General features: G+C 42.7%; 1 protein-coding gene across 1 annotated transcript in view; it reads right to left on the bottom strand.

Annotated features, from left to right (window-relative positions):
* LOC143301609 (uncharacterized) overlaps positions 1-12,500 on the bottom strand; it is a 58,514-nt gene that overhangs the window by 28,756 nt on the left and 17,258 nt on the right. The window lies entirely within an intron of this gene.

Below are 12,500 nucleotides of genomic sequence, written 5' to 3'. Positions count from 1 at the left end.
TAGTGAGTCGAGAAATAGTGCAGAAAGAGAGAGGAAGAGAGAGAGAGAGACAGAGAGAGAGAGAGAGAGAGGGAGGAAGAAAGTGGGAGAGGAAGAGAGGAACAACACACACACACACACACACACACACACACACACACACACACACACACACACACACACACACACACACACACACACACACACACACACACACACAAACAACAAAAAAACAACAAACGCGTTCACGCACGCACGCACACACACACACACACAGACACACACACAGACACACACACACACATATACAGAGTGTGTGTGTGCGTGTGTGTGCGCGTGCGCAGGATTGTGTGTGTGTGTGTGTGTGTGTGTGTGTGTGTGTGCGCGTGAACGCGTTTGTTTGTAAATGTGTAAACAGGTGTGTGTGTGTGTGTGTGTGTGTGTGTGTGTGTGTGTGTGTGTGTGTGTGTGTGTGTGTGTGTGTGTGTGTGTGTGTGTGCGTGTGTGCGTGCCTGCGTCCGAGCGCGCGCAGTCCTGTTTGTCCGTAAAATGTGTATCAACCACAACTTCCCCAGTACCTTTGATACATCAGCCATTTAGTTAACACCATCTCAACTATGCCGAATCGATAACCACCATTAGCGATATTTTAAAGGCCCGTTATCTGAACACACACCAGCGTAAGCTGATCAAGATGATGTTCAATTATGTTAAGAACCGGTGAAGACACACCTTCTGTGTCAGGTTGAGTGATGTTACAGTGTAGTTTACTCTACATTGGTGAATGGGAGAGATACAGAGAGCGGGTGTGGGGGTGGGAGAAAAGGGCTGAGAGAGAGAGAGAGAGGGAGAGAGTGAGAAAGAGAGAGAGGGAGTAGATAGGGGGTAGAAAGGGGGGTGGGGGAGTATAGAGGGATGGAGGAGGATATATGGAAGGAATGAAACATAGAGAGTGAAATGGAGACACACAGAGAGAGAGAGAGAGAGAGAGAGAGAGAGAGAGAGAAAGACAGAGAGAGGGAGAGAGACATAGAGTGAGAGAGAGAGACAGAGACAGACAGGCAGACAGACAGAGACAGACAAAGAGAGAGTGGGAAAAACATATACAAAGAGAAAGAGATAATAATAATAATAATAATAATAATAATAATAATAATAATAATAATAATAATGATTGTTGAGTTCTTTCCTCCCTGAAAGAGAGCTCAAAGCGCTTTACAATAAACATAACACACACACACACACACACACACACACACACACACACACACACACAGATGACGACAGAAAGAGAGGGAGAGAGAGAGAGAAGGAGAGAGAGAGAGAACGGAGATCCTCGCAGTCAGTATCCTTCACACTGAAGATTGACAGCAAATTATTGTCACATATCCAAACTTCTTCGTTCGTGGGCTACAACTCCTACATTCACTCGTATGCACACGAGTGGGCTTGTCAGTGCATGACCGTTTTCACCCCCACCACGTAGGCAGCCATACACCGTTTTCGGGGGTGTGCATGCTGTGTATCTTCTTGTTTCCATAACCCATCGAACGCTGACATGGATTACAGGATCTTTCACGAGCGTATTTGATCTTCTGCTCGCGTATACACACGAAGGGGGTTCAGGCACAAGCAGGTCTGCACATATGTTTACCTGGGAGATCAGAAAAAAAATTCTCCACAAAAAACCCACCAGGCGTCGCTACCGAGATTCGAACCCGGGACCCTCATATTGAAAGTCCACCGCTTTAACCACTTGGCTATAGCGCCCGTCAGGACCCAAACAAAATCTTCTCACGCGTATCTAAACACCACCACCACCAAAAAAAAAAAAAAAAAAAAAGAAAAAAAAGTCGGTCTGGATAAAAAGGTAGGTTAATTTGAGGAAGGAAATATTATTGTTTATCACACAAATGCAGTGTAGTCTATGCGTGTCTGTCCGTCTTATCCTTTCTCTTTCTTTTAAACGTGTGTGTGTGTGTGTGTGTGTGTGTGTGTGTGTGTGTGTGTGTGTGTGTTTGTGTGTGTGTTTGTGTGTGAACAGACAGTTCTAGCGCAAAGAAGAAGAAGAAGAAGAAATAACAAATATCTAAATAAAACCAAAAAAAATATGACAGACAGATTAAAGCGGTTTTGTTTTCTCATTGTTTAAATATAAGCCTATGAAATATTTTGAACTGAATGCTGATACAAATTTATAAGTACAGAACAGATAACGGAAAGAAAAGGGAAGTTACTTAACTGGAGATGATTTGCTTCAGTCACACACACACACACACACACACACACACACACACACACACACACACACACACACACACACACACACACACACAGATAAACCATAAAACAAAAATAAAATGATTAGAGAGAAAGAGACATGAAACAGCATTCACAAACCACTCAGACAAATGAGAGAGAGAGGGAGAGAGAGAGAGAGAGAGAGAGAGAGAGAGAGAGAGAGAGAGAGAGAGAGAGAGAGAGATACAGAGAGAGAGAGCGAGAGAGAGAGAGAGAGAGACAGAGATACAGAGAGAGAGAGCGAGACACAGAGACAGAGAGAGAGAGAGAGAGAGAGAGAGAGAGAGCGAGAGAGAGATACAGAGAAAGAGAGAGAGAGAGAGAGAGAGAGAGAGAGAGAGAGAGAGAGAGAGAGAGAGAGAGAGAGAGAGAGAGAGAGAGAACTTAACAGTATTTTGTCATGACCCGAGTCCACAAAACAAAGTACTATGTTCATTTTGCGTGCGATGAACGAATTACATCTGACATCGCCGTCTTCATTTGTGTTTCAGTGTCTCAGTGGATGTGAAAGAAAGAAATAAAGAGAGAGAGGGAATACAGACAGACGATGGAGACATAGAGAGAGAGAGAGAGACAGAGAGACAGAGACAGATACAAACAGAGACAAAGACAGACAGAGACACAGAGACACAGAGAGAGAGACACAGAGAGAGAGAGACAGATACAAACAGAGACAAAGACAGACAGAGACAGACACAGAGAGACACAGAGAGAGAGGGACAGACACAGACAAAGACAGAAGGACACATACATAGAGACTGAGAAGGAGACATAGACAAAGATAGACAGAGGGACAGAGAGAGACAAAGAGAAACAGAGAGAGAGAGAGAGAGAGAGAGATACAGAGACAGAGACAGAGAGACAGTCAAACAGAGACAAAGACAGACAGACAGAGGCAGAGAGACAGACACAGAGACACAAAAAGACACAACAAAAAGACATAGAGGCAATGATAAATATAGCGACAGAGGCAGACGGACAGAGAGACAAAGAAGCAGAGAGAGACAGAGACAAAGGCAGACTGCCAGCATTGGGGACTGCGACAGACGAACCCGGGTGTGGGTGTGTGTATGGGAGACTCGGAATGAGCGGCGTGGGAGTGATGCCAACAGAAACGGTGCAGATAAAGGGGCAGAAGAAAGAAAGAAAGAAAGAGAGAGAGAGAGAGAGAGAGAGAGAGAGAGAGAGAGAGAGAGTTCCCTGTAGGTGCTGATTGGATACACCAGCAGCTGGTATTGTGTGCTCTTGCCTGGGGGTGAGGACCGAGCCAGAGTTGAACGCACACCGACTCCGGTGATCTTTCTCACAGTACCAAGACACTCACATGTTTGGGACCCCGAAAATACTGTCTCACCGGAGACACATCTTCTTCTTCTTCTTCTTCTGCGTTCGTGGGCTGCAACTCCCACGTTCACTCGCATGTACACGAGTGGGCTTTTACGTGCATGACCGTTTTTACCCCGCCATGTAGGCAGCCATACTCCGCTTTCGGGGGTGTGCATGCTGGGTATGTTCTTGTTTCCATAACCCACCGAACGCTGACATGGATTACAGGATCTTTAACGTGCGTATTTGATCTTCTGCATGAAGGGGGTTCAGGCACTAGCAGGTCTGCACATATGTTGACCTGGGAGATCGTAAAAATCCCCACCCTTTACCCACCAGGCGCCGTCACCGTGATTCGAACCCGGGACCCTCAGATTGAAAGTCCAACGCTTTAACCACTCGGCTATTGCGCCCGTCACATCGAACTGACAAGAAACATCCGAGCGGTCAAGTAGCCTGCTCGTGTCCTTTGGCCACTCCCTTGGCCATTCCTTTGTCCAGCTCCCCAAACTCGTTTGGCATCCCCTCGATACATCATCTACCATACTGTCCATTGTTGTCTCGGCCACTCCCAAACATCATCTTGTCGGGCTCTAAAACATACGGCCGGGTATAACACATAAAACATCACCGTGTCTCTCACAAGACCTCTGTTCATGGTTCCGTAAATTGCTGATAAATCCCATGTTGAGGGGGATGATAACCCACGTAGGTTATTTACTGTGTCAGGTCCGGTTTCTATTCGTGAATGGTCCCCCTCATCCCTCGTTGTTGTGTGCAGTCAGAAGCTTAGTTATGCTTATTCAAGTGTCAGTATTTTTCGTCTCAGCCAAAAGCAGATATTCCTTTAACATTAACATTACCATTTCGTCCCCTGCTTCTCCCTAGTCGTAATGTAAAGGAAATATCAGTGTGATATGAAATCTGGTGTATGAAAAATATCTCAAGTTCTATAATTCAGGTAAGAAAAAAAAAAGTATTTCGCTCATTTGACAAACAGAGTCCGATTTCTCGAATTTTCCATTGCACCAACATTTTCTATTCATTTGTTACATATGCCTTGTCTGCACTGAAGGGAGCCCTTGGAGTATTGCATGATCTAAATAAGGGGTTCGCAGGATTAACATCATGGCTTTGTGTTCATCTTACTCTCGAACATTATCAAAGATTTTAGCCCGAGGACAATTTATCTGAAGACAGCTGACAAAGACATCGCTTGCGCTGTTGATCCCCCCGGCTTTCAGCTGCCGATACTTCTACTGTGAATGGTCGGATATTTATTGGACTTGATCCTCGTCTTCTTGTAGATAATGGCCAGGACAGATTTTCCCCGCAGTGTCAAGATTGTTTATAGAGCCGTAGAGGATAACGTTATTTGACGGTACAGAGGTGTGGTTTTAATCTCTTTCTGGACGGCCTTTAGTTATTTACTTTATCTATTTGTTTATTTATTTGCTTATTTATTTTTGTCTAGCATCATTTGAAGTATCTTTTATATGCTTACTTTGCTTTTTCTGACCACATGCTTAGAATGTATCAGCTGCTCTGTTTCCTTCTATTTCTTCAGATCTAAAATTGCTTTTTTCTATTAATATTATGGAGATCACGGCGATCCTTGGCGTAGTCCACTGGAAAGTGTATTGAATGTAGAGATTGTCAAAATTGTGTATGATGAAAGCCCACCCCCCCCCCTCCCCCTGAAGTACATAGTTTAATTATGTGAATGTTCTACTATTTCAAGCACTCCCGCGAATCAGTGAGGTAGATTTGAGTTTGTTGAATGCATTTTGTTGGTCAATTGCTATTGTTAAAGTATTCCTATTCGTGAAACTATCTCACAATTGTATGAACAAAACGAAAGATCTCTTGTTCATTCACTGAATGTGTTGACCATGGGCGCATTCCTTGTGCTCTGAACACGAACAGAATGGTTTCTTTTCCATGCTGAAGAGACGAACAGAAAAGAATGAAAAAGATGAATGCAGGAGTGGACAGAGTCTGTAAAGGGTGTCTATGCTTCTCCACCCGATTTTAATAAATAACATCAGACACAAGGCCGTCCAGACATTTAAACAATACAAAAAAACCTGACAATATGCTTCTTGTATGTGAATACCGATAAGGTGAATCATTAAGAGTGTGTTTTCTGCGTTCAATAAAGTGAAGGAAAAATCCAAATCTGCGCCGCGACGGAGCAAAAAGACTTGGCTTTTGATGAATTAACGAGAAGTCACTTTGTTTTGAACTGCGTCAACTGCGTCAGCGTGTTGCCGGATGGACAAATTATAACTGTGCACCTTATGTCCACGGAGCACGAATGTGATCTGATTTACATTCAGTGAGCACATTAAAAAAAAAAAAAAAAAGGAACAGAAACAATCGCTTTTCATGATTGCGATGAACAGTTTGTTTTTGCTTTCTGCATTCAGCTTCTGTTCGCGTGTGATGTCACGTTTGCCAGAAACACCAGTGTTCAGCTTTATGGATTCCACGTTCAAAAACGGACAAACGAAGAGTGGGGTGTTATGAAGAGAATATTACATCTGGTATTAAAAAAAAAAAAAAAAAGAAAAAAAGAAAGAAAGAAAGAAAGAAAAGAAAAGAAAAAAAAGAAGAGATAATTATGACTGTTGTTTTACTGTCTGTTAAGAACATGGATGGACCATGAGAACAAATGAATAATCATGATCAAGGTGAATAACTAAGATCAAGATGAATAATCATGATCGCGACCGTCATTATCGTCACCTTGAAGAACACAGGTCAGAATATTGATGAGTAATAATTATGGTCGCGAGAAGGAAAAAAGAAAATAATGCAAAAAGAAAATAAGAGATGAATAGATAAACAATCATGATCATGATAAGCATGTGTTCGTGCGCATACGTACTAATAAAACATTTCTTGCCACCAAGGGAGATTTGTTATGTATGTAAGGAACAGCATACATAGGCAAGGTGGTGGGCATGATCAAGCTTCTCATGTCACCCCTGTCTCCCATCCATGGTTGACGATTCCTTCTACTACTACTACTACTACTCCTACTACTACCACACCACTACTACTACTACTACTACTCGTTCTTCTTGTTCTTTTCTTTTTCTCTTCCCCCATTTTTTTCTTCTCCTTCTCCTCCTCCTCCCCCTTTTCCTTCTTCTTCTTCTTCTCCTCCTCCTCCTCCTTCTTATCTTCTTCTTCTTCGTTTGCACTGCGTTCCGGCTACAATGCTATACTGTCAGGTTTGTTTTAGTGATGATCTCTGCAATTTGTCGCAGGGACAAATTTGTCGCCCGACGCTACAATTTTCCCTTCAAACTCCACTGCATCGGGCCAGACTTTGCATCGGGGCGCTACGTGGATTGGGAACCACACACAGAAGGAAGTGCTCAGGGATAGGTGGGAGGGGCGGGGAGGGGGTAGGGGGTGTTGGACGCCCTGTGCCACAAGGACACTCGCCTGTGTTTGGAGATCATGATCCTGCAGAGGTGAGCCAGAAGGCAGCAGCGTTCAGCCTGCAGACTGAAGAAGAAGAAGATGATGATGATGATGACCTGCTGCGTTCTGGTAAAAGGGCTGATGGTGTCGTGTGTCCACATCTTCTGTGTTGAGGCTAAGGCGGTTTCTCCATATGGTGTGGTAGAGTGACAATTCCATTAATAAATGGGCCGAATCACTTTCAGACGACATACACCCTGCGTGAAAGTAACTTTCATCGGTGGGGAGGAGGTGGGGGGTTGGGCGGGAGGTGTGTGGGTAGGGGGGTGGGGTGTGTGGGCGCGGGGTGGGGTCGGGGGAGCCATTGCTGCAGATCAGCAATGCCTAGCGCCTCGGACATTCATTGATGTCCATAAAGCGCGTGTTCTGTATTAAAAACAACAACAACAACAACAACAACGACTCTGCTTTCCGTCACAACTGAAAGACTAGCATCCACACATTCAGTCAACGTCCGGTGCATATGCGTGAGTGGAGGGGAGAAGGCGGGAGGAGGTGCAGAAAGAGAAAACAAAATCCTGTGTTATTCCAACCCAGGGGTTCAATTCATGGGGAAGGCGTAACCGGAAACGCCCGGACTAAACGTGTTGTCCGAGACCATCCGTTGAAAGCTGGAATTCATGGCGGATGACCTGAGCCAATTTCGAGTCTAAACGCAGGGTAAAACAGATGAATTTGTTTTTATTTGAAAAAAAAAAAAAAAAAAAAAAAAGTCCAGCGATTTGCTAGACTACATTTCGTAAGCCCAGACTTTGTTACAGACAAACGGTGCGCTGGTTTTTTGTTCAGCACTGCAGTCGACTAGAAAGAGAATTTTGCAACATAATGCACCAGCTAGAAGTGTATGATGATGATGATGATGATGATAATAATAATGATAATGATAATGATAACAACCAGAACAGCAACATCAACAACGACAACAATAACAATACAACAACAGTTTGTTTCTGTTAAGCCTTCCATTTGAATACAATAACAACATAGAAACAAACAAAAAAAAAAAAAAAAAAGAAGAAAAAAAGAAAGAAAACATATAATATAAAAATCACACACACACACACACACACACACACACACACACACACACACACACACACACACACACACACACACACACACTGGTGCTTTGAAAAAAAACCATATCAAACAGCGACTCGGTTGGAGTTTTTTTGTCAACAGAGAGCAAACCGCACGATCGCACGTGTTAGTGATGCCCTAAGAACACAGCAACAAAACCAAAGAATTTCCATGCCATCATACCTCCCGACCTCACTTCACTCATCCCTGCACTTGCTGATAAACGTGTCGCACAGAGAATTAATCTGTTGTGACAAAAACAGTAATGCAAATATAAACAAGAGAGGCAAGACTCACTTGCGATAAATTAAGTCCCCTAGCATTAACAAAGTGAGTCTATGTTTTAACCCGGTGTTCGGTTGTGTGTGTGTGTGTGTGTGTGTGTGTGTGTGTGTGTGTGTGTGTGTGTGTGTGTGTGTGTGTCCGTGGTAAACTTTAACATTGACATTTTCTCTGCAAATACTTTGTCAGTCGACACCTGGCATAAAAATAGGAAAAAATCAGTTCTTTCCAGTCATCTTGTTTAACTCTTTCCATACGAACGGCGAAAGAGACGACGTTAATAGCGTTTCACCCCAATTACCATCATCAAAATATTGCAAGCGGAAGGCTCTTATACTGAAGAGGTGAATGTTGACAAAGAATACCACAATTCTGATGACGGAAGCTAAAGGTTGGGTCATTCAGACACCCACTGGACATCCGAGGGGTCTGTGTTGAGGAGAAGAGAGGACTGGCCGTACTGAGTGTGTTAAAACAATATTGCACCTCTGGGATGGGCACACACAAAAAAAGAAGCCTAATTATATGCAAACTGCATTTACTGTCATATTTATATTTTTTGTATTCTCTAAACTTGGCACTTTGACCTCTTATTCTGACACAACAACAAGAGGAGTCATTATTATCATTTTTTGTTCAAACAGGAACTTCTTTTGCTAAGCATGGAAGTTTTATTTATTTTGCAAACGTTTTGGTGCAGATAGTAAAAACGGGAAATTACTCTGTAATTAATGCTAGGGGACTTAATTCGAATCTGGTTAGGACTTTTTTTTTTTTTTTTTTTTTAACGCGAAGCTTTTTAATAACAAATACAGAACACATTTTAACGATTATATTTTTTTTAAAAGTGTATCACAAGTGAGTCTTGAAGGCCTTGCCTCTCTTGTTCTTTGTTGTTGTTGTTGTTGTTGTTTTTTGGTTCATTTTGACTGAAGACATATTCATGAAGTGAGATGTCACGCGCACTGGAGTCACGTTTTTACTCAATCCAAGAATTCCACATCACGTACATGCAGACACACAGGCTCAAGCCGATGTTCAGAACATTCTTGTTGATTTGGCGTTAGACAAAGAGAGAGAGAGAGAGAGACAGACAGACAGAGTCAGAGACAGAAGGTAAGGGTAAGAGGGAGGGAGAGAGACAAAGAGAGAGACAGAGGGAGGGGGAGAGAGAAAGGGAGGGAGGGAGAAATAGAGAGAGTAGGGGGAGGGAGGGATGACGGGAGAGATACAGAGGGAGAAAAAGAGGAGGTGGGGGTGGGGGGCTTTAGAGAGAAATTGAGAGGGAGGGAAAGGGAGGGATGGAGGGAGACAATGTGAGAAAGAGAGAGTGAGAGAAAGTGGGAGGGTTATAGAGAAAGAAAGAGGAAGGGGGCAGAGAGAGGAAGAGAGATTCAAGATTCAAGATTCAAGATGGTTTATTCATGTATAGGCCTAGGCCCCTTATGAAGGGGAATGTGAACATTATTTTACAAGCAATACGTCACGACACTGTGAGCATCAATAAACACAGTCAAACAAAAATATACCAGCATTACAGTTCAATGTGTAGAACAATAAAATAAAAAACAAACAAATGAGTACAAACAGCGTTTTCACGAAGTAGCCATTTCTCTGAATTTGAAAGCTTTGTATAAAAATAGTGAAAATTAGCGAACAACTTCAGGGGAAGTAGATGACATCAATAAGTTCAATTTAAAAAAAACGTAGGTTTACTATAATATTTAGGCCGAATAAACTCCTCTCGAATGGAGGAAGAGAGAGGGAGAGAGAGATACAGAGAGAGAAAAAGAGGAGGTGGGGGTGGGGGGCTTTAGAGAGAAATTGAGAGGGAGGGAAAGGGAGGGATGGAGGGAGACAATGTGAGAAAGAGAGAGTGAGAGAAAGTGGGAGGGCTATAGAGAAAGAAAGAGGAAGGGGACAGAGACAGGAAGAGAGATTCAAGATTCAAGATGGTTTATTCATGTATAGGCCTAGGCCCCTTATGAAGGGGAATGTGAACATTATTTTACAAGCAATACGTCACGACACTGTGAGCATCAATAAACACAGTCAAACAAAAATATACCAGCATTACAGTTCAATGTGTAGAACAATAAAAGAAAAAAACAAACAAATGAGTACAAACAGCGTTTTCACGAAGTAGCCATTTCTCTGAATTTGAAAGCTTTGTATAAAAATAGTGAAAATTTACGAACAACTTCAGGGGAAGTAGATGACATCAATAAGTTCAATTTAAAAAACGTAGGTTTACTATAATATTTAGGCCGAATAAACTCCTCTCGAATGGAGGAAGAGAGAGGGAGAGAGAGATACAGAGAGAGAGAAAGAGAGAGACAGACAGACAGACAGAGACAGACAGAGACAGAGACAGACAGATACAGGGAGAAAAGATGGCTGGTGAGAGAGAGAATAGTGGTGGGAAGGGGAAATAATGTCCCCCTTTTCTGCTGTCTTCCTGGCAAAATTAATTGAATAAGACAGACGTCAGAGAAATTAGTTGTGTTCTTTGCTTCTTCTTCTTCTTCTTGTTGCTTTGTTTAGTTTTTTTTCTTTTCGTGTTTTCCAATTTATTCTGCTTACAGCTTTCTGCCGTACAATGGAAGTCGTTACCACTGCAGCAAAGATATTAAACATGTTATGTACAAATTAAAGCAAAGAAAGAAAGAAAAAGAAAAAAGAAAAAGAAAAGAACAGACTTGTTTTGAAATTACCAACGCCCGCTGAATTTCTCGAAATAGAACCACAGAATAAACAACACACACACACACACACACACACACACACACACACACACATATTGGAAAAAAGAATAGAGACAGATAGATGGACTCATACATACGTACAACTTCTCATTGAGAACAAACGGTAACAAGAACATACCCAGAATGCCCCGCGTATGTCTTGCTGCCTGCACTGCGAGATGAATACACTAATTTTAATGGTCATACACGTACAAAGGTGCACGTCTGTGTGCGCGTGACTGAGACCTGACAAAACGACACAGGAAACCAATGACGAGCACCCGAAGGAACTGTCAATCGGCTCTACCCAGGCAGGCAGCCTGTTGTGCAAAGGGCTCCGTGTTTGTAAAGCGCTTTGAGCCCTGTGCCAGTTGCATTACTCGGACGGAAGAGCCTAGTATGGTCGTAACCCACTATTAACTGTGTGTAGTGTGGAACTGACCAATGGCGTAGTTCGGTCAACGTTGGCATTTAGTCACGTGTAACTGTCAAACAGTTAGAGCAAAGCAATGCAACTGGTACCACTGGTCTCTGACCGAGGATAGATGCTATAATTATGTAAGTATCCATATCCATGGGGAGGTGGAGGGTGGGGTGGGGGGTGGGGGGATGAAGAATGTGGAGATGGATGGATGGAGAGTTGGCATGGAGGGAAAAGGTGGAGGTGTGAATCGTACAACGCAACCAGCATTAAAAAAAAAAACAAAAAAAAGATTAATAAAAAGAAACCAACACAACAACACCATGTACAGTTCTTTTAGGAATCCTCTTGGCTTTGGTCTGGGCATATATGGGAAACAATATTTTCTTCCTCTTTTCTTTTCTTTTCTTTTCTTTCTTACTTTTACTTTCAAAGCGAACTCAAAGAAAACAAACTTAACTCACTCAGTACGGCCAGTCCTCTCTTCTCCTCTGCACAGACCCCTCGGGTGTCTGAATGACCAAACCTTTAGCTTCCGTCGTCAGAATTGTGGTATTCTTTGTCAACATTCACCTCTTCAGTATAAGAGCATTCCGCTTGCAATATTTTGATGATGGTAGTTGGGGTGAAACGTTGTTAACGTCGTCTCTTTCGCCGTTCGTTTGGAGAGAGTTAAAACTAACTAACTGACTGTTTTGTACAAAGAAGACAGAGTGACGAAACTTACGACAGGCAGAAAAAAAAAAAAACAAACACCCAAAAAACACACCAATTTTTATCCATCATATGAGCACATTTTCATGGGTCCCAAACTGTGTTAGACTTAATTAACACATAGCGTAACAAAGAAAAGAAGAAGGGGGGGGGGGGGG

Source organism: Babylonia areolata, chromosome 27, assembly GCF_041734735.1.
Source record: "Babylonia areolata isolate BAREFJ2019XMU chromosome 27, ASM4173473v1, whole genome shotgun sequence".
Taxonomy (NCBI): domain Eukaryota; kingdom Metazoa; phylum Mollusca; class Gastropoda; order Neogastropoda; family Buccinidae; genus Babylonia; species Babylonia areolata.
Note: the sequence above shows the minus strand (reverse complement) of the source record. Positions and strands in the feature narration are given on the sequence as shown.